Source organism: Pan troglodytes, chromosome 3 (assembly GCF_028858775.2).
Source record: "Pan troglodytes isolate AG18354 chromosome 3, NHGRI_mPanTro3-v2.0_pri, whole genome shotgun sequence".
NCBI classification, from domain to species: domain Eukaryota; kingdom Metazoa; phylum Chordata; class Mammalia; order Primates; family Hominidae; genus Pan; species Pan troglodytes.
Genome location: NC_072401.2, coordinates 46,982,613 through 46,989,098, shown reverse-complemented (window position 1 = coordinate 46,989,098; position 6,486 = coordinate 46,982,613).

Genomic DNA, 6,486 nt, shown 5'->3' with positions numbered 1-6,486 from the left:
AGTGAATGAATTGTGGTACATGGCCGAAGACACAACTACTCTGGAAGGCAAGATAAAGAAATGGGAAAAAACAGACCTTTGGAGACAGACAGAATAAACTTGAGTTCAAATTCCAGCATTTATATGTTTGGTGACCTTAAATGTTTCTGATTCCTGGTTTCCATATCCATAAAGCAGAGATAATACCTATAGCACAACAGTTCGTGAGTAGTAAATGAGCAAACACGTCAACACGATATTCTAGGATGTAGTAGGAGTGCAATCAATAGCTATTTCCTTTCTTTCCTCTTCTCCCCTGCAGTGGCCGTGTGCTGGGCCAACGAGATGCTCTCTTGGCTGTCTATGCAGGGAGAGGCAGATCAAAGGGGCTGCATGATAACAGCCCCATAAAAGTTTGCATAGATGTAAAAGGGAAACAAAGCAGAGAGCCTGAATTACACACCTTAGTCCTGGAAATTACTAGCCATTGTAGAGGGCTGTTTGAAGGAGGAAGAAGAGAGACACACTCTCTATCAATACATTTATTTAATCAATGTCAAGAACATCCAGTCACGGAATCCTTAACCTAGAAGTAACCTTAAATGTAATCTCACAGAACTTCCTCATGACGGATATGGAAACTGATGTTACCAAATGTCAAATGACTTCGGAAGGGTCAGAAAGTTAGCTATTTGCTGGGCTGTTCCCAGAACCTCTTCTCCAGAATCTAGTTAAGCCCCGCTTCTTCTATAGCATTTTGGGGTCATGGAGCACTTTGAGAATCTCAGCCTCACACCCCATGTATGTAACTACATATGCATGAGACTGCATTCAGTTTCAGGAGGTTCGTGGTCCGGCCACAAAGTTAACAACCGCTGTGTGTTATGTTGCCTTGAGCAAGGAATTTTGTTAATGAGAAAAGTAGGAAGTCTGGCAGCTAAGCAAGCACACAGGAGAAATAAAACCAGGGCCCTGCACACATCCCCAACCTGGGAAAACAGGTGAGTCACTTCCTGAGATAAGAACAAAAATAATAGAAGTTATTTATTGAGCACTTATTACTTGCCAGGCCCTGTGCTAAGCACTTTCCATATGTTATCTCCCGTAAGTCTCTACTACAACACGAAGGAGTAGCTGTCATTACTCCCACTTTATCAGTGAGGGAGCCAAGGCTTAACTTGCTCTGTGGGGTAGGAACAAGGTCCATCATGTTACTTCTTTGTTTAAAACATTTCAATGGCTTTCCAGCTTACTTGGAATAAAAGCTAAAAAGTTCTTATAATAAATTCTCTGATATCATGTTCTTCTATTACCGCCCCCCCCACCTCCCCACTCCTGCCCCGCCTCTGGCCACTTGCCATTTCTAGAACACTCCAGATGAGCTGTACTTCAAGGCCTTGGCTCTAGCTCTTTGCTCTGCCTGGACTTTCGTCAGATGGGTCAGCCACATGTCCTTTTATTTTATTTTTAAAATTTTTCAATAAAATAAAACACATAAAATAAGGCCTTTAACTCCTGGGCTTCCACCTCAGCCCCCCGAGTATCTGGAACCATAGGCGTGCACCACCACATCCAGCTTTTGCTTATCCTTTTAGATCGTTATTTTCTCACTGAGGTCTTCTCTGATAACCCTATTTAAAATTAGAACCCTTCAACACTTTATTCCTATTCCCTGCTTTATTTCTCTCTAGCACTTATCATCATCCTACTTGATGTACTTTTATTTAGTAATACTGTGGTTGTCTTCTCCCATGAGAGGCTAATCCCTACCATTTACAACTGTTAACGGTAATAATTGGTTTATGCAGGAATCTTTAATGGACGTTACAAGTAGTGGGTGAAGGTGTGAGAATATTTACAACTCACTACAAGATCCTTATTTGTTATGATAGAGAAAATAGCAACTTTACAGTGGAGAATCCTGGAAGACACTATCTTAACCAAGTCATCAAAGTTAATCCATATTAATTCACCCAGCATAGGTAAATTGATGTCCTGTGCCTCCTAACATCATGCACTGCAAACATGGTGTCACTTTTGTGGGGTTTCTGCCACAATTGCATTATCTAATTACCCAAAAATGTTTGGCAAACCAAATTGAGTAATATTCTACAAAATAACTGACCTGCAATCTTAAAAAAATGTCAAGGTCATGAAAGGCAGGGAAAAGACTGAGAAACTTCCACATTGTAGGAGACTAAAGAGGCGTGACAACTGAATGCAATGTGTGACCCCAAACTGAGTTTCTGTTCTTACAAATAATGTTACTGAGATAATTGATACAGTTTAAATAAGGTCTATTGAATAGCTAATAGTATTGTAAAATGTTAAATTCCTGATTTTGATATTTGTGTTGTAGTTATATAGGAGGAGGTCCTTGTTCATAGGCAGTACGCACTGAAGTATTTAAGAGAAAAGGGCATCCAGTTTGTAATTTATTCTAAAATGACTCAGAAAAAATAAAATAGATAGACATATATAGAGGAGAGAGAGAAAATTAAGCAGATGTGGCAAAATTTTATTTTTTGGGGAATCTAAATGAAGGGTGTTCAGGAATGCTTTGTGCTATTTCTGCAAATTTTCTTTAAGTCTGAAATTATTTAAAGTACTTATTTAAAGTAAAAGCTTACTAAAAGAAAATCCCAGCTGGGCGCAGTGGCTCATGCCTGTAATCCCAGCACTTTGGGAGGCCGAGGCGAGTGGATCACCTGAGGTTGGGAGTTCAAGACCAGCCCGGCCAACATGGTGAAACTCCATCTTTACTAAAAATACAAAAGATTAGCCGAGAGTGGTTGAAGGCACCTGTAATCCCAGCAACTCAGGAGGCTGAGGCAGGAGAATCGCTTGAACCAAGGAGGCGGAGGTTGCAGTGAGCCAAGATCACGCCATTGCACTCCAGCCTGGGCAACAAGAGCAAAAAAAAAAAAAAAAAAAAAAAAAAAAAATTCCTGTTGGATGAATGAATACTGACGTTTGACCTAACAAGGTTCTAGCATGCAGGTTGAGGACAATTTACAAGTCATGATACTAGATCCAACTTAATTGCAGAAGCTCCTGCCTTGCCAATTTGAACATGCCCAAGTTATTTTTCTTTTCTGCCCTTAATTACATTTAGGTCATGCTTGCATATGACGTTTGTGGCGTCAAGATGTCTGGGAAACTCCCTGAAAACTATGAAAGGGTGTTTAGGGTCAGAAAATGCCAAGTGGAGAAATCGTTAGGGCTGAAAGTGAGAACAACAATAGGAAGCAAACTCTAGATGGTAATTCAGGAAAAGATTAGCATCCCATTATTATTATTATTACTATGTTTAGAGACGGGATCTCGCTCTGTCACTCAGGTTGGAGTGCAGTGGTGTGATCATAGCTCAGTGAAGCCTCGAACTCCTGGGCTTAAGCGATCCTCCCGCTTCAGCTTCCCAAAGCGCTGAGATTACAGGCAGGCACCACTGCACCCGGGCTAGAGTCCTATTATTTTTATGAGATGGGAGCAAGAGAAATTAAGAGATATTGGCATCAAAACCTTAAAAAGCTTGCTGCAATTTTACTTGAAAGGATCTTCTGTAAGAAAAAAGGCCTAAGAAAATAGCAACAAACAAGAAATTGTTCTTAAATATGCTCTGCGTACCAGTCTATTTTGAAAAGCCCTGGGATGGAGTTTTGATTTGCTGTACTCAAGAAAGCTATTTTTTAAAAAATTGTTTTAAGCAGCAGGTGCTTTCCAATGAACTTGGAACTTCCCTCAATCACAAAAACAGGGGCCTATTACTTAAAGGTTAAGCTGCACTGAGTTTTCAGCTCATGGTATTAGACTCTGAAATAAAAAAGATTTTCTCCACAAAAGTATGTTTGGAAGTATAAAAGAAGTAAAAGTCAGTACAGTTAAAAAAAATGCAATACTTCCTGAAATTGAGCAATCACAAAAGTCACAAGAATGTCATTGAAAGCAGGAAAACTGAATCAGCACTATAGACAACGAAAGAGATACCTGGAAGACAAATGGGAGAAACATTTCAAAAGCATGGCAATACTGAAGAGGTGAAACATTTAAAAAGAGGTGATTGAGCCAGACAAGGACTGCAAACTCAAAGCGAGGCAGGTAAAAGAAGTGAGTGAAATAGTTGGAAAAAACACAAAATAGACAATAGCGAATGGTGGACATGAATATGTCAACTGCAGAGTGAATATTCCTTTCTGTGGGTTTGCTAACACTCAACAGCAGCTGACCTCTGCCATGTGAGAATGAGGACCTCTCTTTCCGTATTTTCCAAATTTTCAACAGAAGCTTAAAATCTAGATTGGAAAACTAAATTTTTATGGGAAATCTGAGTTTTACATGTTTTCTACTATTTTAAAATTAAAGCAAGAGGCGGGGTGCAGTGGCTCATGACCGTAATCCCAGCACTTTGGGAGACTAAGGCAGGAGGATTGTTTAAGCCCGAGTTTGAGAGCAGCCTGGGCAACATAGTGAGACCCTGTCTCTACACATAACAAAAAAATTAGCCAGGTGTGGTGGCACACACCTGTGGTCCCAGCTACTTGGGGGACTGAGGCAGGGTGATCTTGAGCCCTGGAAGTTGAGGATGCAGTGAGATATGATTGGACCACTGCACTCCAGCCTGGGTGACAGAGCGAGACCCTGTCTCAAAAAAAATAAAATCAACTAATTTAACTAAAGCAATAAATACAAGAGGGCTCATTATGTATAGGACCAACAAAATGCATCTAAGGGCTGAATTCACCCACTCATGGGTTACCAGCTTTTGGCTTTTGAGTTAAAGAATATAGCATGGAACTCAATGAGAAGAAAAAAACAATTTTTATTATGTCAGTAACCTGCCTCACTGTAGTCAAGGAGAAAATGCTAACTACATGCACTTACATATCTTCATGTCACTGAAGCACATCCAGGGGCCAGTTTGCCATTTACCAATGGCCGTGCTCTGTCTCTGTGTGTGTGTTTGTTTTTGTTTTTGTTTGAGACAGAGTTTCATTCTTGTTGCCCAGGCTGGAGTGCAATGGCCCAGTCTTGGCTCACTGCAACCTCTGCCTCCCGGGTTGAACAATTCTCCTGCCTCAGCCTCCCAAGTAGCTGGGATTACAGGTGCCCACCACCACGCCCAGCTGATTTTTTTGTATTTTTAGTAGAGACAGGGTTTCACCATGTTGGCCAGGCTGGTCTTCAACTACTGACCTCAGGGGATCCACCCACCTCTGCCTCCCAAAGTGCTGGGATTACAGGTGTGAGCCACCACACCCAGCCACTCTGTGTTTTATCCTGGCTGTGAAACAATGGATTCATTTCTCAGGCTGAGTTCAGAAGGACACTGCCTGCAAAAACAAAGCCAAAAAAGTGTTAAACACCTAACTGTACCAGCTGAGAAGACATCTCATCACAACTACCCTGATTTGGGGTGGTCAGGCTTAGCTAACTTATAGCATTTCAGACTGATGTCAACATTTGCTAATTAAAAGCATGAAGGAAGAGGGATATAGCTTCCGTTCGCAGGTTCTTGGGATGCTTTTTTTTTTTTTGCCCCTTTCACCAATCTCTTTCTTTAAATTAGCAAGATAATTTTTTTTTTTTGCTATTTTCGAGACAGTCATCCTGAACAATGTCTGTCTTGCATTTGAAGTGTGTTTATATTTAATAGAAATTATACTTAATTTTTGCAAAGCTATTCAACAGACATTATCTTAATTGCTCCTCAGGAGAACTCTGTGAAATAGAGATGATGATGATGATGGTGCCCATTTTGCAAATGAAAAAACTGAAACTCAGAGACAGAAAGGGAATTTAAATATAGTAATTGACAAGATGAATTAATTAGCACATGAGTTGGATTCTGAAGTCAGGTTCTCTGATACCAAACCCCACTCTTTCCTATGGTTCTCTGACACTGACCTCTGCTCTTTCTCATTATGTAATTGCAGATAAGTAAGGTTAGTCCTTAAAAGAAAGACAGAAAAAACTCCAGCAATAATAATGACCTTTACTTCTCCATAAATTTGTTATCATTAAAACAAGTGCTTCCAGCTAATGTCAGCATTCATTGCATGATTATAGGTGGTATAGATAGCTAAAGCTTTAACAGAAAACCTAGGTTACTCAATAAAATGATTAACTTTCTTTTGTAAAAATTTAAGACCAGAATCTGATAAAAGAGACTTCAAGGCCTCACAGAGAAACTCAGCTTTGCAAAATCAACAGGAAGTTCCTTAGATTGGTGCTTATACTTTTCATATTTCATCCAGCCACCAAGCCTCAGAGCTCCTACCCAGTCAGTAACCTCAAGAAAAAATGCACTTGGTTTCACCATGACTAATGTTAACATTTTCTACTTTGTTATTTCAAATATAACCATAGCCCTGTGCCGTTGTTTGGCTAGTAGTCCTGCTCCTGATCACTTCTTATCCTCCCTGACCAGTGGCAATAATGCCCCATTTTCCCTCTGCTTTGCTGCCTTCAATATTTCTCCACCATGTTGCCATGGAAGGCCCCAGTCAA